The 25,399-nt window shown below is 36.1% G+C and overlaps 1 long non-coding RNA gene across 1 annotated transcript; it reads right to left on the bottom strand.

The window, feature by feature from the left end:
* Window positions 1–143: 143 nt before the first annotated feature.
* Window positions 144–22,027, bottom strand: LOC136842692 (uncharacterized). The gene is made up of 5 exons (XR_010854307.1): window positions 21,927–22,027; window positions 12,418–12,531; window positions 12,052–12,141; window positions 1,267–1,437; window positions 144–862 (listed from the first exon to the last, which is right to left on the bottom strand). It is a non-coding gene; the product is annotated as an uncharacterized lncRNA (long non-coding RNA).
* Between the last annotated feature and the right edge of the window lie 3,372 nt (window positions 22,028–25,399).

Here is a 25,399-nt window from a genome sequence, read left to right on the forward strand (position 1 = left end):
CTCCATTTTCTTTCAGTAAGAAAAAACTTTAACCCCTCATTCTTCAGTTATTTTTTTAAACAAGTATATCATCTATCCTTAGTTACTATAAGATGTATAGAATAATCCTGCTTGTATTTTAAAGGGGAAATAAAATGTTAAGAGAATACTATTTTTTTATTCCTAGACATCTATATCTACACACATTTCTTAATTAGATTCATAGTCTTTCAACATTTAAGGTGTTCAGAGACTAGGCTTTTCTCTTCAATATGAGTTTTTATTTTTGTTTTATTCAATTATCACCCCCGTCGCTTCGAGCCTGGAGTTTTGGTCCAGAGTCATCTCTTCACTAATGAGACTACTTGCAACCATAACATCCTCCTAAGGACCATCGGCATGTTTCAAGAGGACCGGCGGTTTTGTCATGATAGTGGTTGCCCCTGACGAGTACTGTGTTAGAAGGTAGTCTTGCAGATCTTTGTTTTTCCACCTTGGGACGTTGCCCATAGATCACGGACCTTTTCCTTGGTTCCTACAAAGGAGTTCATCCAGTTCTTGAGGGACAGGTTGCTGCATCTTAACAGAGGTGTGCTGCTGCAAGGAGCTGGTGAGACTGGCTTTCCTCTCCCAATGAGTAAAACAGTGAACGAGCTATCATAAGCTGGACAGGCATGTGTCTATGTAGTTTAGATGACTGGAAGTATCCACAATCCTGCTCCATATGGATTAGTTTCATGCACAAACCCTTCCTTCTCTATAGCAGAGAAGAAAGCATCCACTTTGCATCTGCTTTTCATCTTTCTTTCCTTCTTCTTACTGTTCATTTCTTCTGGCTGGTCCAATGATAAGTGTAATCTTGCTTCCTGTCTTCAAACCCCTCCTGTATGAAGATAATTTTTACTTTTATATAGCCCCTCCTGTATGAAGATAATTTTTACTTTTATATAGCATCATTAAATTTGTCTAAAAACCGACACCACCAACGACAAATACATTATTTATTAGATTTACTCCATGAAATAAAAAAAAATTCTAAATTTGCCAGAAAAAATTAGCCAAGAAAGCATTTTTAAATTCTACAAACAATACAAATTTCCCAACCCAAATTTTTAGAACTTAATTTACCCCTAACAACCAAAAGCTTATTTTTTCCTAATTTTAAAAGACTGTCACAATTATGAAATTTCCAAATATCGTACAAGTATTCTCATTAACGAACTACTATGTGTTATAGGCTATTTGGCAACCAAAAATCTTAGCAAAACAACTGGCCTATATACTAACCATTTCTTTGTGTCCTGTGGTGTCCTGGTATTTTCTTGCTAAGATACTTTCCAACATACGCCAAGAATTTCTGTTAAATAACTGTCCTATACAATAACCATTTCTTTCTTGTGTCCTGTGGTGTCCTGGTATTTTCTTGCTAAGATACTTTCCAACATGCTCTAAGAACTTCTGTTAAATAAGAGTTAACATTAGTCAAGGATCAGCTAACACTATCAGGTCTTAAAAATACTAGAACTGATAAAAACAAACAATTACACTGATGAAAGTAAAACTTGTTCATAACTGTCAATTAACTTATTTAAGTGGTATTTAAATGAAGACACTTCCCTACTTGCTTTCTTGTCCTCAGATAAAGGGAAGAAATGTTTACAGAAGATAACCCTCATAAGAGGAAGGGGATATCCACACACAGATGGAAGAGGGTAGCCAGTGGCAAGAAGAAAACACAAGGACTCCAGGAGTGGCACTTGAGCTTTCTGACAAAACATAAGCTCCACAATCTAGTGTGCACTTCAATATTTTCAAGATCTTATAACTAACAATTTCACAGTTCCTAACCTAATCTTTACACTTACTTTATTCAAGAAGTAGCACTTTCCCAATAAAAACGTTCATGAAATTCATAGTTATTTACTGTATTAATTATCCTCTACTGATCTATAACCTTGTAGTAAATAACTAAAAACTATCATAAAACACCTAAAATTGCTTTTTATTTTCTACTCAATTTAAAAAAATTTAGTTTCAAATTCACAACTTAATTAACTAATATAACCATTTGTAAACACTAAAATGATAGGTCAGTAATTTTTCTATCTAAAAAAAAAAAAAAAATAAAAAACCTATCCAGAAAAAACACAAATCCTGTAAGAACTGACCTATTTGGCAGTTGGTTACTTTCATTTCCAAAGGATGTCTAAAAATAAATATTTAGTGAATAAATTTTAAAATTCACATTAAAATGTTAGTTTTGTACATAACTTCATCCAATATCTAAATTTATAAAAATTAAACACCTATCTGCATGAATGTCTAACATTCTGCTGTCAGCAAGTTCTGTGGGGTCCCTACAAAAACACACACTACTAAACCAAAAATCCTGTAGCAGATAACTGCCTTCCATTCTGCTTTTGACATAGTGGTCACCTGACTCATTATACACCTTAAGCACAGGGAAAACAAGGTCAGGATCTACTACATACTTACTTTGGCACTAACTGATGTTCTTTGGCTTGTAAAGAGCTATTGGTTGGACAACCCTTACAACTACACTAGAGAAAATCTTACTTGATGCTAATAAGAGTTTTCACGTGAAGTTTAGTCTACCATTCTTTCAATTATGAAAGTCCTGGATTTGAGATAAATGTAGCTTTAGCAGGAAGTAATGAATAATCTTCACAGTTCTACTTTTAATTGATATCAGTACTGATTCAACTTGACCCTTGCATCAGAACTTTAATTTACCTACTTAGCTTGAAGCAGTCAAAATCTTCAACACCCCTGACTTGACTACAGCATCAAAATTTTTCAATGTTACTACTGCATCACTGTCAACCTACTTGGGTATCACACTGCTTCAACATTGCTACACATCAATGTCAACGTGCTTCAGAATCAAAATTCATCAATACACCAAAATACTGTCTCAAAACATTGATGCTATGCCTGTCTTCAGTAGATGGTTATGAAAACGAATCTTCTACTTTTCAGCCTTTGAATTGTTTCAACAATGCTACATATATACCAACCCTGTTTAATAAAACTAGGACTCGCAGCATCCAATCCGTTACCTATGAAACCTCTTCAAAAACTGACTTGCTAACTTTGTCCTGGACTAACATTATTTGAAAGACATAAGCTATCAAAATACTTTTAGAACCTAACACTATTATTCAGTTGACATACTGTACTGCTCAACTTTCCCAAAGATAATACAGTGGACTTTTGCAAAGGAAACTCTTCCCATGAAAGTTAGGAAATCTATTAAGAGGAACTAATATGCCTTAAAACTGTATTGCTGCATGTTTTGCCTGTTCAAATTCAATTTAGTAGATGCATGCCTACTTGACTCAGGAAACTGCTATGTTAAAGGAAACTCTATTAAGTCTAGTAAATCTCCTTGAAATTAGAAAGCATTGGTAGTCTCAACTGAGGAGAAACTCAAAGGCACAAAGTATTTTTCTGCGTAAATTAATGGAGCATGAGACTTTGTTCTCAATTGAAGACCATGAAAGTGTTTTTACATATCAGCAACCCTTCTATCCACACTAAAAGCACACTACCATCAAATGAAATTTAGAAGACTAAAAATGGGATGCAGCAAGAAGCTAAGTGATGCTGCAAACACCATCCAGTAATGCCTTTAGTGTACCATTTGAGTACTGATGGCACTAACACCCTACTGGTTATTTAATCTACAGCAGTCTTAAAATTTATTTGAAAAAAAAAAAAAAAAAAAGAAAAAAAACTACTGAACATGTTTGAAGACAAAAAAAAAAAAAAAAAAAAAAAAAAAAACCCACATATAACGACTTCGGTTCATCAAAGATGACATGAACTGACCTGTGGGAGGAGAAAATCAGAAGATCTTCATTTTCTGGCTTAAGATAAATCTCAAAAACTGAATGGCTAAGGGAGCAGTGGAATCTCTACTCCAAAGAATGAAACTTTTGATTTCCATTCCTCAGAATGAGTAACCTTGGAGAGCACTTGAGAATAAGTAACCTTCAAGAGCACACGAGAATAAGTAACCTTCGAGAGCACACGAGAATAAGTAACCTTCGAGAGCACGAGAATAAGTGAGAATGAATAATCTTCGAGAGCACTTGAGAATGAGTACAGTAATCTTAGACAGCACTTGAGAATGAGTAATCTTAATCTGAGAGCACTTGAGAATGAGTAATCTTAGAGAGCATTTGAGAATGAGTAACATTAGAGAGCACTTGAGAACGAGTAACAGAGCACTTGAGAACTAGTAACAGAACACTTGAGAACGAGTAACTTTAGAGAGCACTTGAGAATGACTAACATTAGAGAGCACTTGAGAATGACTAACATTAGAGAGCACTTGAGAATGACTAACATTAGAGAGCACATGAGAATGACTAACATTAGAAAATGACTAACATTAGAGAGCACTTGAGAATGACTAACATTAGAGAGCACTTGAGAATGACTAACATTAGAGATCACTTGAGAATGACTTAACATTAGAGATCACTTGAGAATGAGTAAGAGCGAGATAGCACGTGAGAATAAACCTTTAAGGAAAGCACATGAAGTTCACTGTTGCAATCAGAGTAACCTTAAGCACATGAAGTTCACTGTCGCAATCAGAGTAACTTTAAGAAAGCATATAAAGTTCAGTTCCAATCAGAGTAACCTTAAGCACATGAAGTTCACTGTCCCAATCAGAGTAACTAAGAAAGCATATAAAACTGTCCTAATCAGAGTAACCTTAAGCACATGAAGTTCACTGTCCCAATCAGAGTAACTAAGAAAGCACAAAGTTCACTGTCCCAATCAGAGTAACCTTAAGCACATGAAGTTCACTGTCCCAATCAGAGTAACTTAAGCATATAAAGTTCACTGTCCCATTCAGAGTGACCTTAAACACAAAGTTCACTGTCCCAATCAGAGTAAATTTAAGAAAGCATATAAAGTTTACTGTCTCAGAGTAACTTAAGCATATAAAGTTCACTGTCCCAATCAGAGTAACCTTAAGAAAGCACATGAAGTTCACTATCCCAATCAAAAGATGTGAAGCCAAAGAAAGAACCAAAGAAAAATCTTCGTAAAAGGGAAAAATCAGCTTAGCAAAACACTGCTAACCAAGGTCCCATCTATGACAATTACCTTTGAACAACCTCCTCAAAATGTTGACAAACTTCCTCAAGTTCCAATGAAGTTCCCTAGTATCTGGTATATAAAGCTGAGGCTTAATAAACAGAGACCTACCATATTTTCAGTGCCCAAGACCCCCAAATCCTGACCAGCAAAATTTTGGGGGTGGGAAAAACAAGGTGGCAAAACTTTCGCTAGATGATTTGCTTTGTTTTGGTTAGTGTGCTGTGGTCATTTGACCATCTCAATGCACTGAAATTGTGGGGCTTCAACTTTTACACCCAAAAGCCATGTAATTTATTTCTAGGTTTTTTAAAGCCAACGTACCAGAAAACCAAAAAATTTGAGAGATTACCAAGTAGTGTACCATATACAATATAATCTGCCCTGCCTTGGCATGCATGCAAATGAATGGGGCTAAAGCTGATGCAGTACTTACAGATTCTGATAATACTGTATTAGAGGAAGATGTGTAGCAATTTTCCAATCTCTTATAAAAGGAACACTAAATTGGATAATTAAAAATACACAACTTTATATTGCAGTTAAACTGTCTAAAGAAAGGACTAAAACAAAATAAGAAAATTAAAAATCCACAATACAGAAACTTAATAAAAACACTTTTAAACTTCAAAACTTGAAAATATTTTGCATATTGTTACCATTTGTAAAATACTGTACTGCACAATGACATGAAACTTTCAATGAAAGCCCTTACTAGGATTTACTGGTAACCCTCTTAACATACAGTACCATAATTTGTCAGCTAATATGTTCACTCTACCATCAAGGTTGTTTTGAAGAGTGAAAAACCAGTACTAATAACAACAGAATTACTATCCACATAACTTGTCAATGGTAATTATCAATACTGTACAGAAATATGTATATTTTTTTTTTTATTTACTAAAAGTATAATTCACACACTTCATTCAGAGGTTATACGGAAGTTCTGATTACTGTACTGTGTTGCAAAGATAACCTTTCTCTGCGGTCTGGCTAAGCCTATGAAATATGTAACCTTTGGGCTCCTGAAGTGCACTGTACATTTACAAGACTAAATTCAGGAAAAAATTGCATCTTCAATGGCATGAATTACAGCATTTATAGAGGAAACAGCTTCCCTTGGCTACACACAAGACCTGCTCTTGACAATGGCTAAGGCCAGGAATAAAACTCTCAGCTGACTGGAGGAAGAGAAGAGTTGATACCCGCAAGTGGGGGTTATGACTGAACAGGACACCCACCCATCTAAAAATTTCCTTAGCCTGGGTCTAGGAGTGAGAGAAGCTCAGGGAGAAAAAACAGGCTTGATATTACAATGACCAGAACCCTTTCCTGCTACTCTGTCCCTGACGTCAGTCAAATTGTCTGCTGTGGCTCTTCTACTACTGGATCTTCTTTGTCTCTCAGGATAAAAATAGCACAGATAAAAGCCAAGGGTCTTCATGGATTATTACACTTTACTAGGGGAACAGGATCCTCAAAGTTACCTGTTATGTCTACAATATGAACTTAATCCAATTTTTTTTTAACCTGATCCTCTTGGCTGAAGTGTCAGATCTCTCTGCCCAAAGTGCTGAAAGTGTGGATGGCCACTTCTTTTTATAACTTCCTGTGAAGGGTGTGTCCTCTAGATCCTCCAGTTGTCTGTGTCCCTAACCTAAGAGGAAACATATGGAAAAAGGAGACTTGGATCAGCCTCTTCTTACCAAGAAGTCTAAGTCTGTCTACTATCAGACAGCTAGCTGAAGGCCTCACATAACCGTAGGTCTGATGTAAGTGTATCACAAGTAATGCTGCCTCCACCTCAAGGGTGTTGATGGGCAAGTAGTGCCCTTTTATCTCCACCTGAAGGCAAAATCCCTGACTGTATGGAAATGAGGACTGCACTTCTCTCAGAAACTTTGCTGCTTCCTCTAATTGTTCCTTTTCCTGCCATGTACTGGCCAGCAGGAAGGATTGAGCTCCTGCTGGAAGAGCAGCAGCGCAATCTTACTCCAGCTGAGGATTACCCTCTACCAAAGCCAGACAATGACAACCACCCCATGATGGCTTGGCATACAAGCCCTTCACTGTTTCACATGGCATCTTTAAGATGCTGTACACTGCTTATAGTCTTAGAAGTGGTGGTGGTCCATTTTAAATAGGAATCCCAAAGGGTAGGACTGACTGGAACCACAGCCACAAATTACACTGCAACCATTTCTGAAGAGGAACAAGTGTCACCTTCCACATGGATCCACTTCACTCCTAGGTTGCTATTCAGGCCAATAAACTTTCCTTTAAATCTTCACCTGAAAACCCTTATGGAAGGAGTCAAGAGACTATAAGCTCAAGATAGCTCCAAAAGTGGAATCAACTTGCAAAGAAGTATAGGAAATGGTGAAAATAAATGAGGTGCAGAATATAAAACCAATAATTGTGAAATTCAGGAGACATCAGCAGAAAGCAGAAATGAATTTGCTCCTCACTTGAATATTTGGAGATCAGAAGATTCGGCAAATGCACTAGGCAAACTATTCCATACTTTCATTGCAGCTAAGATGAAACCCCTAGCAAACTGAGTTGTATTAAACCTGATGCTAGAAAATTACACTGCAGCAACAGGCTGGTAGCATTGCAAGCAAAAACAGGTAGAGGAGTGTGGAGGATGTTTTTCAAAGTACAATTTATGCAACAAACAATGAACTCACTTTACATCTCTGACTCAAGCCAACATTAAAACTTGGCAAAATAAACTTGACTGATGGAGTTAGGAGATGAGTCAGCCCCAGAAAACTACACTGAAGAATAGTACTACAAACAAGAAAGAAGAGTTAAGAAAAATACAATAGCTTCTTAAAACTTTCTAAACCATTTCTGGAACATACCAACTTTGACAATCATAGGAAACAATATTATGTATCAGCAAACTCAAAAGTATTCTGGATCGACTTACTATCATACAGTACTTTGAATTTTAGAAGGGTTAAACTTCATGCCTCAAAGCATACTCCATTCAAGGATTCTGTAACCACAGACCTAAGGTATGCAGAAGGAACAACAGCTAGAAGAGTAGCATCACTGGGGCACTGTGCAATGTTTGTTCTCCAGGCCTTGCCACATGTCAATACTATAGATAATAAGTGGCAAGGTCCAAGGACACTTCAACTTGAACACCTGAAATGACATCACTCAAGCTACTATATTAGCCATTAACACAGACCCTTTGGGTTTTGCCTATTAAAAATTATTTTAAAATAATAAAAGATGCAAAAAAATTCCCAAATTTATAATCTTAGCTTGTAGAGAAGTGCTTCATGATTCACATGGTCAAAAGCTGGACCAGGACTGTCTGCACCCTCATCAAGAGCACTTGATAAGACAGTAAATAATGGTAAGAGCATACATCACAAATACCAAGGCCTTTATGATACCCAAACTGTCATGCTGGCACACAGTCCCCAGTTATCAGCGGGTTTCCATTCCCGACAGCATGGCAATAACCGAAAATTGCCGATAACCGCCCATCGCTGGTTAATGGTGCCCATCCCTGGTTATCGGCGCCAATATCCAGTTATCACACCGATCGGCGCAATATCCAGTTATCGCGCTGATATCCAGTCATTGGCGCCAATATCCAGGGATCCGAGCCGCCAATAAGTGGGGACCAGCGCCAATAACCAGGGATCAGCGCCGATAACCAGGAAATTGGCACGGATAACTGGAGATTGGTGTTGAAAATCCAGTTATTGTCATCACCGGACAAGCGCCGTAAAACCAGATCGCCGATAACCGGGGAATGCCTTAAGTAGAGAGCAGCTTCTCAAAAACCTTAGATAAAACAGGGCTAATTGAAATCGGTCAAAATTCAAAGGGGCATGAGGATGGACCTAGTCCCCTAGGTATTACAGCAAAACTGATTGATCCAATTCCAAAGGGCAGGATTTGGTCCAAGAAAAAGGAGGATAAATCAATCGACGTGAATATTGTAGGTTTCCTCAATCTTCCTTTCATACAAGAACATCATCTGCACTTATCCAACTTCTACAAAAAAGACATCCCTGGAACTGGAGCCAGTGAGGAAGCAACAGGGGAGAGGGACTTTAGAGGAAACAAAATGGCAATATGATCTTGATAAAGCAATGCCAAGTTCAAGTGTTTGGCCTTTGCCAAAGAATGAAAAGCAACCAGTGATGGCTTCATTGGAGTGTCCAGTTTAACCAGACTCTCTAACATCTTTGTTACAGAGAAAGTGGGGTGCTGGATGCTTGAACAACCAGCAGCAGCATAAGCAGAAATGGGCAGGGAGAGAGGGACAGGATTGTTTGATTTACTTACAAAGTTTGGTCAGAAGACCTGGCACTGAACAGTTTGGTTAATTAGTGATGGAAAATTATTAGATAAAAATTGCTTGTAATCTAGTAATAAAAAAAATATCAAAAAATTTTTAAGAATTCATAAAAAGTCCATAACATTAAAGGGATTGGGAACCCCCACCTCTGAAGCATGCACCTACTCAACCTGTATATTAATAAGTGACACTCAGATTTTCCAACTATAATTTTATTGCTCTTAACTACATTACTTACCTTCCCTTGAATTCAAACACAATGAAACTGCATGGGTCACCTTCATGAGGGGGGAGGGGGGGGTAAGATAAGACTGATGGATTGTTAAGTGTAGGAGCTGGCATAGAAACAAGAGAGAAAGAAGTGTAAACCTTAGGAAGACTAAAAACATCTAAAGTTTCCTCCTCCTCAAACCATATGTACCTCTGGGAAGGAGACCCAAGAGTACATACTGAACAAGCAAAGATGACTCCGACATTTACCTCAACATGCCAAACATGAGTGAGGGAAAATGGTATATGTCAACAAACTAACACTTGCTCTTGTCCTAACTATAGCATCTGCATTGGTCATCCTTATCAGAAAACCCATTCCAGCACTAAAACACTAGGGATTAAAGGTTCAAACAGCCATCACAAGAAAGAGAACTGTGTCATGTGTCCAGTGCATGTAGGTTGTTTCCCACATGGCTACGCATGGGAGGTATCTAAAATTCATTTGTTGCTTTTGAGCTTCAACTAGTCCTGCTGTGGTAGGACATTCATAGTAAGATGAGGATTTATGCTCTTAAGAACAGAAGTTTAAGGGCATAAGAAAAGTCTTATGCATGACTGTTGGCTAACAGACCACTGGTTTCAAGATATCAAAGTTGTAGCCTGATGAGATTTCAAAATTCTACTGAGATGGCCACCAAACACTGAAAAAAGAAAGGTTTCTAGTGGATTTTATGTAACAGAAGCTATGGCTACCAGTGACCAAAATAAGATTGTGTGTTTGAATTCAAGATTAAGGTAGTTGTGTAGTTTCATTTTGTTTTGAATTCAAGATGAAGTCATGTAGTTAAAAGCAATAAAATTGTGGTTGGAAAATCACACACATACAGGTTGAGTAGGTGCATGCTTCTGAAGATAGGTACAGGATTTAATGATTAATAAAAAAAAAAAAATAGAAAGAACACAGGCCAGTTTTCCTTCAATTTGCTAAGATTTGTGCAGAAACGTGATCTGGGCAGTTTCCCAGCCCATCTACAAACATTTAAGAACCAAAAGACCATATGAGCAGAGAAACAGTGGAGGAAACAGGACTTGAGGGGTGGGGGGTTAAAATAGCAAGATCAGGGTCACAGGAAATACTTTGATAAAGATATCTGAATAAGGAGCCAAGGAACTTGGCCATTTCACTTAAAGCCAAGATAGATTCATCAAGACAGAAGGAACCAACTTCAGGCTTTCAGTTCCTGAAAAGTTTGTTGGCTAAAGGACGTATTTTCAATAGAAAATGAAATAGCAACATAACACATCCTCACAGTAAAAAAAAACTTTTTTGAAGGTACAAATTAGCAGCAGTAGCAAGAGGTTAGGAATGACTCATGCACCTGTTCACTATGCAGGATATCAGAGAAGCATTGGTAAAAATATACCAAGGAAAAAGATTTAACAAAAAATAACTGAGGTTATTATCTCACTGATTAAGAGCAAGGTCAAATCTTGACCTACAAGAGGAGCAAATCCCAAGGATAAAGGCTTGTATGTCAGTTTGACAGGAACCCTCAAAGTAGTAAAACTGGTCATAGAAATCAACTGTCAGATGCATGATTATTAGGATTAGAAAAACAATTTGTTCAATCTTGTTAATAAAAAGAAAATACAAGTACAGTACAATTATCACCAAATCAACACTGGTAAATGAAGCTACCCAGTGTGGTGTAAACTAAAGTATGTTGGTCTACCAAATGCCTCAGTAAGTAATATAATAGAAATCATGGCAGGTAACAGGATAATTTATTTTCCAAGTACATACCCTGGTATTAGATAAAACCCAGCATAAGCAAGGGTTAAAAGGTTACATCTTTTCACCCAAATTTTGTTATAATTTTGCTCTACGCCTGTTGATGTTTCAGTAAATACATGACCTAGCTTTGAAACAATGAGTATTTCGCAGTAAGAAATTTGAAAATGATCAGGTAAATCATCATAGGATGGCTGGGTTATAGCTGGGGTTGAAAAATAGCTTCTTAAATTCAAATTAAAAATTATTTTATGAAGAATTTGACACTTCCTGTTGCTGGGATTTCCTCTTTCCTTTGTTTTATCTTTAAAGGAGGGACAAAAATTTCTTCATAACTCAAAAATAGGCTGACAATTTTTGCTAACAGTACACTAATGCACAAATAAAAATGCTCATGGATTAACTGTATGACAATGGAATAAAATTTATGCTTTCAAATGGAGCAACAGGATGGCCTTCTTTCTTGTATTTAAATTAACCACAATAGTTGATATTATATACTGGCAAAACTACTTTCCTCCACACAGTTCTTTACCATTTGTACACTGATAACTCTATACAAACCATGAAATGATAACCTATTTAGAAGATGCATCACCTGAAAACTCCATACCAAAAGGATTATAGACCATAAATGTGCAAAAATTCATCAAATATGAAGTTTCATCATTCACTGTTACTGCATCTCCTGAAATTAAAAAATAGATTAACATTGTGCTCATGCCATTTGAAATGTAGAAATTTAATACACCATAATTTAGTGCTGCAATTAGCATTATTCATGGCTCAATTTATAATTTTAATATGCTCTATACATATGGTTTGAAAAATGTAACAATTTCATTATACAGTAATGACAATTTTACAAAATGTAATTAAACAAATTGATATACATGTGAAGAGTATGTTTTAAAAATTTTATATACAATTAAAACTGATACACTTCACATTACTCCTTAGATACCTTAAGGCATTGAAGACCCTCATCCAGTATATCTTTGGTAATCATAAACTGAATTTTGCTCATCTAACAGCTGGGGTACAAACTTCACAATCAATCTGAGGGATATAGCCAACCCTGAAAAAATGGAGAATATTTGTGTCACTCATCAATATGACAGCAAGAAAGTTTTTCAGTTACTCTGTAAAACCAAACATTTTGTTGTACTGAATAACTGCTCCATGGAGAAACATTAGACCATGAAACAACCTATTGCCACAAAATTTTTAGCTAGGCCATCACAAATCACCACCATATTACAATAGTGCTACAGTACTTGGAGAACAGGCCAAATATAAATTCAGGCATAAAATGTAAGTTCAGTTAGATATGCTTAACAAATACCAGCAAACCAATGACCCAAAGTGCTAAACAGTGATGAAAGTGGGTGATGAGACTGAGGAAAACGGGGGCCTTGTTATGAGATCAACTTAGGTTTATGACAGCATAACCCCTTTCCCTTGGTAATGCTCTTCTATATTTTCAAGCACATTCCTTTTATTGGTCAGAGTTTTTTAAGTATGGTCCTAAACCAGTTGGTTCAGTGCCCATGCAGGGGACTCTAGCACACAATCAATACAGCCATGACTAGTCAGTGTACATACCTGGGCCATGGACGACCAGTACCAGTTAAAGGTTTTGAGCTGTGGTCAACTCTTATGTTTGGTAACACCCAAACTTGTAAAGTAAAAATGAATGAGCAGATGTGCCATTATAAGTACACAACTCTCAGACTGGTGACAAGTCAAGGGTCAAGAAGGATGCAGCACAGATGAGGCACGCACACACCTTTATAAACTTATAACTCTCCAAATTGTGGGAAATATTCCATAAATTTCTGCATGATCAGTTGAAACCAAACTCAATGCTGCAAAAATGTGTGCTAGCATGCAAGTACTAATGAACCTGACTGGAACATCTCTCATGGGTGCCATATAAGAGAACTATAGCACAAACACCAACTGAAGACGCATTGTATTGTGCCAAAACAACTCTGGATCTGTGGGGGAACACAAAAAATACCTGTACATGGATGGATTTAACCACACCTAGCCTAGGGGACTTAGCCCTTGCCTTCCCCAGGTCTTCGACCCCCTGGACCCCACTAATGTAGAATGCCAGGTTTCTACCTAGCCAAAGCTGGGGGGTCATCTAACCTAACCCATGGCATTGTAGAATGATATACAACAGTAAAATCTCTCCTAAATGGTACCCTTGGGACCAAAGGATTGTCGATTACTCAAGTTTGCCAGTTACGTGAGATATATCCTCCTAAAATTCCATACATATCCTGAACTCTCACTTCATGATCCATTACCAACAAATAATACCTATTTTTCATTGTTTTATTAAAAACTTATTGTCCCATGCTCAACCTACTGATGGTGCTGTGAAAGTGCTTAAATCCATACATCAATGCAGCGGATAACAGGCAGACACTTTGATTTTCTTTTCCCATGAATGGCCATTAGTTTGCTGGCCACTCTAAAAAATCAGTTGTCCTCAACTTACTGTGGGGGATCTGTTCCAGCGCCTTGCCGTTAGTCGATTTCCATCGTGTGTCAGTGTTTTGCCGTTATCACCACTTTAATGGTGTTTACGGTGCTGTAACTTGATGTTGCATCAAGTTAGTGCCAAAAGTGCCGTTAATGTGATGCCTATTCTTGCCGTTAGTGTCATCAATGGCAGTGTAAAATGTCGTTAACAGTGCTGAAAAAGTGCTGCAAGACTGAATCTGACGTTAGTTGGCGACTCATTGTACAGAAAAACCCCGAGACAGAAAGGCTGGCAAATGTACAGCATAAGTGTAGCATACACCAGCACAATGCATTCATGTACAGTTGCAAATGAGTCCACCTGTTACGTCTTGGTTAGAGACTTCAAAAAATTATATGGTAAACGTGTTTATAAACTGGGGGAGAGCTCTTTAGGGACAGACAGACAGACAGACAGACAGACAGACAGACAGACAGACAGACAGACAGACAGACAGACAGACAGACAGACAGACAGACACACAGACAGACAGACAGACAGACAGACAGACAGACGATGAATCAAAAAGGAATCAACTAGGGACAGGAAATTCCCAAGCAATAGAAAGTGAAGGAGGACTCCCAAACTTGTAGATTTTTAACCATTCCCACAAGGTAAAGTTAATTCTTTGCTAATGATAATTATTTATATTCAGAGGTTTCATGTATTCATGGTTGGGCTTGTATTCCCTCTTGAATATACTGTAGAGGTTATACCCTACATGCTGTTCATTACAATAATTATTACAGGTTATATTATGGATAAACACATTTTCTACTTGTCTTATATTTTCTAATAACTGTAATAATAAAAGTTTTAATGTCATACGGACGGAAATTCCTATTGCTATTATCATTTTTGTGAGGATAACTAAGAAATGGACATCTCTCTTGTTAAACAACCCCTTCAGTCATTTACCTGTCCATTGTGGAAAGGGCTACTTAGAGAAATGCAGTTTGATGATATTGTCTTAGGGTCCTCTTTTCAAAGAAATCACCAGGGTACCAAAATGCCCTTTACATTTTGAGCTCCTTTTAGACATCAAATTCACCTTTCTAATAAATAAATGATAATAATCATGACCTGGAGCTAAACCATATGCATAGATTTATGATTTTATTTTTACATTGTGTGTGTGTCTTACTTAAACCATACCTAAAAACTCCTCCCACTAAAAAACTCCAGAGCCAATTGGTGGAACTCGTGCTAACAGAGAAAGAGCCCACTCCCTTAGTAAACACTGCTACCATATTTTTCGAAGTCTCTCACAATAGCATAACAGGCAGACTTGTTCGCAACTGTACATTAATTACAACTGGCCACTTTATACTGCATATGTTATTTTGTAATGTGCTTAAGTTTTTCAGTTTGCTATGTCAACTTCAGTAAAACTTGTCAAAATCAATTAACGAACATAAAACAATGCATTTTTAAAATTGGCAAAAAACTAATCATGCAGCATTAGCCAAGGTCACAGTACTTCAACATGTTTGAAACAATCTAATACACAAAGCACACCCAATACTGTACCTATACTCAACATACAAAACTGCTTTTGCTTGCAAATTTAACATCACTGTCACTGTTGGAGTTATCCATCAGAGGTGGGGGATGAAAGAAGAGGAGTGGGAGGAGACTTGAAAAGATGAGTAGTTATACACACACACACACACACACATAGGCATACCCTAGTAGTAATATTGGACAATTGGCTATTATGGTCTACAGTACATGTTTCTCAGGAAAAAAAAAGGCAGTCCATTAAATGACAAATGTATACAGCATTCTTTGAAATGTAAATCTCTAACAATCTCTTTCTAGAAAATTCTTTATTTAATGGCAGTTGGAGAAAAAATGTGCTGGTTGCTTGAGAGCTCCAATTATTTAAATACTGGATACGAGAAAGATCAGATATAATCAGGTTACAGCCTAACCTAAGCTAACCTAATGCAGCAGTCCTCACCTGGTCAATTACAGTACTTACATAACCTAGATCACCAACTCCTTATACTTTCCTACAAATGCAATGATATGAAATATTAAAAAAAAAAACAGCAGAGCAAATCACATTTTCAAATCTAGAATAAAATTATGGTTCACAGTGTAAATTTATCAAGCTAACAAATGTTCAGTAAACTAAAACCTGCAGTAGTAGGCTGTCACAGTATGCTAAAATACATCCTTGTCATTTCACTTTGTACTGTCCAGCCAAAAACAGCAATATGCCATTGTGATCCACCTTAAACTGAAGTATAGGTTCCAGTACCTTTAAACATCTATTAGCAAAATTGTCAGAAAAATTGGAACTATTTAAAAAAAATTAGAAGGGACAATAGTTATACATCTGCACTAGACCATTTTTTCCAGAAAATGCCCAAAGTACAAAACCCAACTTAGCAAAACCTAACTTGATCATGATCAGCTTTCACCATTTTTCACACAGACATTTCCCAGTGAAAATGACATTTTAAATTTACTATACTAGCCATCCTTACCCACAAAGCACAGAAAATCTAACCAGAAGCTCCACTTATGTGACAGTGGAAACAAAGAACTTAGAAAAGTCCAAGTAACATGTCAATAAATAATTGTTAAAGTAAACTTGCAATTAATTTTAATATATCATATTAAGCATATTAAGGAGACCTCAGATAGTAAAACTCCAATACCAGAAAAATTTAACTGCCTGAATTAAATCAGAACTGAGCATTGCACTCCAAACCTTTTAATACTGAAATAGTCTGATTCAAGATAATTAATGAAGTTAAGACCTGTACAATAAGTGATAAAATCTTACACTGTCAATAGTATCAGAACAAGCACTCAGAACACTACAACTTTAAACAGCTATCATACTCGAATGCCTAAATCAACAGAATTATAATTTATTGCTATGTACTGAATAAAGTGTTAATCAAATAACTAAATGCACTAAACTCATCCTATTTATGAAACACCAAAGAAATTATGATTGAAGAAATGTTAACTTTTGCAATAAGCAAAAAACTTCAAAGCTCGCTCACAGAGAAGCAAACCTAACAACAAAAGGCAAACAGTTATGTCACACTGTGTACAGGTCCATATTTGGTCTTTCCATAAATGACTTTCATGACAAACAAAGCCATTGACTTAGTTGATAGTAAATGGAAACCCAAGATATACATTGCAGAGATAGCTCAATCTAGACCTGCATACAGGTATTAAAGTCTGATTTTTACCATCCCTCTCAATGTACCAGTATTCAAGCCTGTCAAACAGAATGTGGCTCTTTCTGAATCAGTAATGTGTGTTTAATTTTTTCATCAACCTAATAGTTATAAATAAAAACTATAGTACAGTCGTCCCCCAGTATTCGTGGGGGATATGTACAACGGCCATCAGTGAATACCAAAAATCTGCGAATACAGACATCCCCTCTAGAAATGCTTTTAACTGCCAATAGTTCAAACAGCAAATATACCTTAAACTATCATCCAAAAACTGTCATGAAAGTATGAAAATACAGTAATTGCTCTATAAAAAAAAATCATTGAATAAACAAAATTCTCCCCAAACAATGTGGATAAATGTTACACAGAAAAATCCACGAAAAACTGAAGCCACGAATGCTGAACCGTGAATAAGCGGGGCTTGACTGTATGCTAAAACCCCTATCAACATTTCTCTCACTTGTATTATTTCAGTTTGTTATCCTGTTCTCATCTAATTCAACTAATTTTTCCTCTTGTTCTCCCTCTAGTGTTGTAATTCCATTTTAAATAAGCTACAGCTTTATTCTCAAACTTAGAATCCAGTTACACTATTCATTGGCCTTCTACCATGCATATTCGGCCATTCAAATAACTGTCACCAAAAAACATCTTACAGTAAAAGTTTGCACAAAATCTGACAAGATGACAAGTTAAGGAGGCTGCCTGGATATAATGAAATCTCCAAATGTGAATTTACAACAAGGGTTTCTGTCCTAAGCATCATTTAGTTTTTTCATTTTACAAAAAAGTCTGATTTTAATGAATCTGGCATTCAATAAATACTTGTGTACCCAAATACTAGCCATATTTCTACCAATAATGGGGGACCCCAGTGGGGAACCACTGTTTTAAGGTCACACTAGGTTGGGAGGGTGAGGAGCTACAAAGAAAACAGCCCATTCAACACAGTTCTGGGACCCACAATCCTACTTTACATTGGTTTACTGAAAAAACCCTTTTTTATCTATTCTCCGTTCTAAACCAAAAATCCCCATTTCCCACGAAGTACCTACAATGTTGGGTATAGGGGACGTTGCTATGGGTTATCCTAGAACTGCAACAAATGTTACACTAGTCAAAGCCAAAGCAACCATAAAAATAACTTATGTATTATCCAACCCAAGGTAAAAATTTTATCATGATTACAGAGAAACTGAAGAATGATCGTAGTGAGCCAAGATATTACTTCAGTCTTGGCAGATCAATACGAAAACTGCAACAGAAAAATTAAAAAGACGTAGGAAACCACTTAAGCAATTTAGAACCCTTTGGATGAAAGGAAATAATTACACAAGACATGGGTGGTGCAAGTACAGCAAACCCCCATATTCGCAGGGGATGCATATCGCATGCCCGCCCCCCTCCCCGCCCCCCCGCAAATAGCTAAAATCCGCGAATATTTAAAACCCCTCTAAAAATGCTTATACCTGAGCATTTTAATAGTTTTATCACAAATAGTGCATTTAGTCATGAAAATACAGTAATTTGTGAATACTTCAGTGAAAAATACCACAAATGGGCAAATTTTCCGCGAATAACGTGTATATACGTCCCAGAGAAATCTGTGAATAGGCGAGTCCGCAAATAGTGAGACCGCGAATACGGGGGGTTTACTGTACATAGTCAACCAATTGTGTCCAATATTTGTGTCAAGGTCATACAAGTGGAAATAACTAGGATGAATAAGTAGAAATTTGCAATATGCATTTCACTGAGAAAATCATTGCATTAGTAGTCACTTGCCCATCAGTGTTATTTCCTACTATAAGAAATTAAATAGTTTTACATTAACCTCCAAATACAAGTTTTACATTAACCTCCACATACAGTTACAAAATATTACACTAAGCCAACAATGACTAGTTACAAAATGCCAATGGCTTAACTTAGGATATGGTAATTCTACCCACTAGCTCTATATGAAGATATCAAGGTAGAATAAATACTGTGGTAGGCTAATATATCAAAATGAAAAAAAATTTTAATTTGCAAAATCTAAACAATAAAAAAAAGTTTTTATGAAGTCAATTTAGAAATTCACTCTTCGTGCCTGTCGAGCTATGAGAGATTAAGCATTTATAATAGTTCTAATACCACAAATGGTGGCATCAAGTCTGTGATGAGCCTACCTTGGTTTGTTTTTCAATAAATTCACATAACTCCAGATAATTACTATGGATAGAGCACTGAGGAAATTTCTATTTCAAGGAGTAATGAATACTTCTTTGCTAGTTGCATGCTAGCTATGATTAATGCTAGACATTTATGAACATTTGTTAACCCTTTAACCTATTGCAAGCCAGTAACTTAGACTTTTCATGTTAGTGAATTTTGTAAAATTTAAAACTAGATGATTAATGTTATTGGTCAAAACCATAATTCAGAACAAAATCAAATGGCCTACTGATAGGTTAGGTGTACAGGGTCTAAAGTGATCAGCCTACATAGACGGCAAATCATAAACATGAGACGCTTGAAGCTTCCTGGTAGTATGTTGATCATTTTCACAAGGCAAAAATTGTATATGAATGTATTAGGTTCTGAAAAATATTTAGTCAAGATTTTAAATTTTTTTTCGAAGTGATGATTTTGATGATTCTGACTCAATTTCCATTAGAAGTTGGTTATTTATTACAAAAGCTTCCACCCTAATAACGGAATCCTGACAATGGAGAACTACTGTACAGTGGTTAGCTACACGCTAATCTCGAGTCTAGGGTAGGTTAAGGGGAAACAAAGACAAAAAACAATTTCATGTTTATAATTCACTGAGTCTGGTTAGGGAAGGGGCCCTGGACAGGAAGCAACTTCTCTTGTAAATTTATGATATCCAATTAAAATATTGATGTTTCGTTTCTTTTTGTGAATTTGTTCTGACTAGTAAACATGAGCTAATACTTTAAACTACAATATAGACAACTAAAGAACAAATTCACCTGTTTTGGTTTACTCTGACAAAACAAGATAAAGTAGAACTCCCTAGTTATAGAAAAAGCGTGGATATCACCAGATACATATGCAATCTTGTGATGCTTAGGCCAATACTAATAAAGCTTAACGTTGGTTAGCCTATGCGCAAGTTTTATTTTTCACACGAAACAATTGTCACTACTGACTTGCCAAGACTAACATAAATCACATAAAAATACATTAATGCCTGAAACTGATAGCTAATATATAACTTAAACCAATGTATTGATTATAGTATTACAGTATATTACATACTGATGCGTCCAATACAATGTTTCTCAGTATTTCATCTGAAATACAAAGCAATTTTTCAGGAACTTTTGAAGGCCCTAAAAAGGCACCATAGGTTAGGGTTTGATACAATGCATCAAATTATACCCTTTAAAATGGGAGCAATGTTAAGTGCCTGCCCTTCGATTATGAACATTAAAACAAGACTATCAAACACAAACCCCCAAAAAACAAGCAAAAGGCAATAAACATTCCAGTCAGCAATTCGCAGGAACCAGGCTGCAGTAGTAATCATCTGTCTCACCAATTTTTTTGTTAGTATCTGTAACTGTTCTTTATAGGAAAGCCTTGCGTTATGAATTTTAGGGCAATGGTTACTGCATACATGAACTTGGCTTTGCACTTCACTGACACATGCTGCTAGATCTACCCTATTTTGACCTAGCCTATACCTTCCTGTCTGACTATTGCACTGCTCACTAGATCTACCGATTATCCTTGAGCCCAACACCCATAGTCATCCCTTATTGAATATAAAGCACATTATACAGTGCATTATCAAGCTTGAGTGTTGTTTCCTCAAATTTATACACAATCCTGGCTCTAAGTTTATCAATTAAAATACATGTACAATTCCATACAGATCTCTCCCACTGTATTGTCCTGTGATATACTTTAAAAATACAGAAAACTTGCCTATCCTACAATGCAGCCATGCGCTTCAGCCTTTGGCTACCTACCCTAGTAGCCTAACTGCCTAGCCTGTGGTTTAGGGTCTGAGTTTTTAATAGTAGTAGGGTCTGAGTTTTTAATAGTAAGAATCCAGCAATTATATTGGGATACTAGGTTAAGGAAGCGACAATCTGCTGTACTGCTAACCAGCCTAAAAGGAGTAAGATTCAGCTACTCAAGTCACTGAGGATACTTGTTCCAGGTCTTGCTCAAGGTCTAAAGGTACAAAACTACCGTATCCCAACCTTAATTGTGACTTCAAATACATGGAAGTGCAACTTTAACCTGGTTGCGCGGCTTGATTCCCGCCAGTCTCCGACGGGGACAAATTACTGCTTCTTTGAGGGTGTCAAGGAGGGGGGGGCCCCCAAGCCCTCCCTATCAGGTCAAGGGACGTCGCCCTACGTTAGGTTAGACCTGGTTAGGTCATGACCTGACATAATAGGAAAGGTTGTCTATGTATGACAAACCTGTTCCAGTCGACTTACAGGAATCTGGCCGAGCCATATTTTCATAAGCAAAACCACAAGATACATCGCTTCACCAAACATATGAGCACATCACAGGTTACAGGCCTAAGCATGGATGGATTGTAGCCTAGGGTATAGGCTAGTGCAACCCTGGCCAAAGTTAAGGTTTTCTAAGTTACACCAACAACCACGCATTTTGCAGTTAATTTTTAAGCCCCTTTCACCTTCTTGCATTAAAACTTATTTACCTCGTTAAAACCAACATTTCAAATATATAACTTACACTAACTCACTCAGCTAACCATAACATAAAAAGTCACCGGCGGATCTAGCGGTGTGCGTGGTGGTCAATAGTACTGCAGTCATACCAGCTTTAAAATCAAGGACCGTGAACACCAAGATTGTCACTAACTGGCAAGGACAATGTAAAAATTTCGAATTTTCAGTTGTTTACTTTTAAAAGCTTTACTAATGTTTTGCCACTGGGTTTGGGTTACAGAACATGTACTGCAGTTGTGTGGAATGTGGTTTATGATTGTTACATTTCTTTACTTTTTATGATTTCCAATTGAAATATTTCTAGCCTAACCCTGTGCTATATGCCCATACCTATGCTTCGTCTTGATGTCAAGGGAGAATACATCCAGAGCCTATAATATCATATCATATATATATATATATATATATATATATATATATATATGTATATGTGTGTGTGTATATATATATATATATATATATATATATATATATATATATATATATATATATATATATATAAAATTTTCACCCATCAAAAATTGGACCACTTTACTACACACACAAACACATTTTTTGTATTCAGACCATGTTCTGTAGGGCCCAAGAATTGAACGGAAGACTTATTTTTATCTTCTATTATTCTTATGTCTGTCTCACATGAGACTGTTTTCTGGTGTCCGGCTATTAAACCTTAATATTAAAAATTACTAAAATGAGGTGGCATGTTTGCGTTTTCGAGATACCACTCTAACAAATATTTAGCAGCAAGAACTAAAAATACATTAAAAATAAGAGAAATTTTGAGACAAATCTCATTCAATACTTTTGGCTGTCAGAAATTACTCTTATTAAGTGGAAATCGATGACCCTTAAAACTCCAGGCATGAACAATGACTGCCAGACCAATTAAATGAAAAGCCTATTATAAATTTCAGTCTTCTCATATAAATACTCTTCTGTTAAACTAGTTATCTGTAATTCAGCAAACGTGAAAATGGCATAACATTTTCTTTTGCAAAACCTGAAGTCGAAATTGACTAGTTTTTCTGCTTTTTTTTTCATTTTGCATGATAAATAAGGATAGGAAAATACTATCATAAGGCTTTGGATACACGTATCCATTTATTCAGAAATTGTTGGATCCAACACATTACAGGAACATAAGGTCAGTGGGGTGGGATGGAAAGGAGTTACTTTCATAGGACTAGTATTATACTATACTTTATTTTTGTTATATTTGGAAAACACATATCATTAGAATATATTCATACATTTGATGTACAAAAATATGCCTTTAATAAATGTGGGTATGACTTTCCAAAATGCCTCATTACCATGGGTTCATAGTTTAAAGTCACCACACTTACATATAAAATTAAGCCTAGAGAGACGCACAACATCAAAAGGAAGGAATCCCATAATTTTCTTATATTCTCATATACTTTTTTTTTCTCAAAATATACACCTCTCCTGTCTTGTTCTATTCCCTTAGGTTCATGAATCATCTAAGAGAATCGCGTTAGAAATCTTACTCTTTTTTTGATATATTTACAATTTTAGAACATCTACAGTAACCATATTTTGATGTAATAGGCAACAGTTATTTGGAAGGTGAAATCTGATATACTAAGCAGATACAAGGGCCTGTGGAAAAGCACTGTACAAAGACACATCACTGCTCAGACAAAAACCCAGTCACAGAAGAAAATAAATCGTATAAGATGAAAAATTACAAAACAAAATTATTCCTTTCAGACAGAGGCATTCTACTACTCAGTATCTTAGACGGTGAGTATATGTACGTATCACAAAAAAAAAAAATAATAATAATAATAATCAGCCTATTGGCGAAGATCTAAATTGCACAGAGCTTTTTGTATCCCAGTTTTGTTAAGTTCGTGGACTGATCTCTTGGATGACTTGGGATAAAAGGACACTCTTCTTTTACTGTATGAATTTAATCACCCTCTTCCACCAACCGCACACAAAAATGAAGGGTGAGGCTGAGCACAATGCTACACACTGTTTGAAATAGTGTAATAAACTTCTGATGATCAATTTTATAAATATTTGCTGTTCATTATCACTGAAAGATAGTCATCCTATGAAAGCTGTACAAGTTATCAACACATGGATTAGTTTTCTAGTGGAAATTGAATGCTAGTTTTGACATCACAGGAGAGAACATATACTCATGAAAACTTTAATTTTCCTTTAAACCAGAACGAACTATTATGGTGTACAAACTTAGATAGCTGCAATTATAAGGTACAACATTAAAGTACAAACTTTAGCAACAAGTAGTAACTCAATAGTACTCTTAATTTTCTTGGATAATACGTATATGCAACATTCTCTAGTGGCAACCAAACTCCTACATAAATCAACCGCATCATTTGAAAATGCTTTGTGCTAGACCTGAATTCATCAGTACAGAACTTCCGTAACTCTACTGTCCTTAAGCAACAAAATGAAGTGATATTCCTATGCAGGGTCAAAAATATGAACGTACTAATCTGATAAAGGGCACATGCATTTAAAACAGCCTTCAGGCAGTGATGGAAGTTGTGATTCGAGCATGAAGCCTAAATGAAGAGCCATTTTCCGAGTACAAATAAAAAATAAACATTCATAAGACCGCCTGATAATAGAAGGAGGTTAAGCAATCTCATTATCTGTCCGCTATCAATAATGCCTCATTGATGGAAGCACAGTACGAAAAATATTAATACATACCCAACGTCTAATTGTTATAATCACCTTATTCATCATCCTGGTATTTCAATCTGTTTTATTCTTACAGCTGCTAACTCCAAATATTCATTTTATACACAAAACTGAATTTTTTTAAACACAGGAAACCTTTTATAGTGTATATTTTAGATTGTATTAAAATTTTCTGGACAAGCATATTGTACTGTACAAGAACTATCAGACGATGAACTCTTGAGTCTACTTCCAGTTTTAAGTAATATGCAACTTATTGGACATACCCTCAGAAAACATGAGGAAAGCAGATTCCAATGGCACAGATGCATTTCTAGTTTTAAAGGGAGAAAATGAATATCAAGCTGATTATGTCTAAAAGAGTATACTGTATACAGGGTTTCAAACTGGTTAAATCATGATGGCTTCTGGTCAATATGCCACATGATTTTACTGGTGAACTGTTAATTTTGGTTCCCATTATTATTATTATTATTATTATTATTATTATTATTATTATTATTATTATTATTATTATTATTATTATTACAGTACTCTGAAATGCTTAGAAAGTGAGTACTATACATATGCAGAACAACAAGTAGCAAATGTTAGCATTTTTGTTACAGCGAAGTGCTTACCAGCATCAGTGCTGGATGTTTAAAGGCAAAGTAGCCTAATTCTGGGAAAAAATACAATCAGCACCTAGATTTTTTTAAGATATCCTTCCTGGAAATCTAAATATCAAAAAGTCTCTGGGAATAAAGAATGAATGGCATGTTGCTGCTG

The sequence above is a fragment of the Macrobrachium rosenbergii genome, chromosome 10 (assembly GCF_040412425.1).
Source record: "Macrobrachium rosenbergii isolate ZJJX-2024 chromosome 10, ASM4041242v1, whole genome shotgun sequence".
Classification (NCBI taxonomy): Eukaryota; Metazoa; Arthropoda; class Malacostraca; order Decapoda; family Palaemonidae; genus Macrobrachium; species Macrobrachium rosenbergii.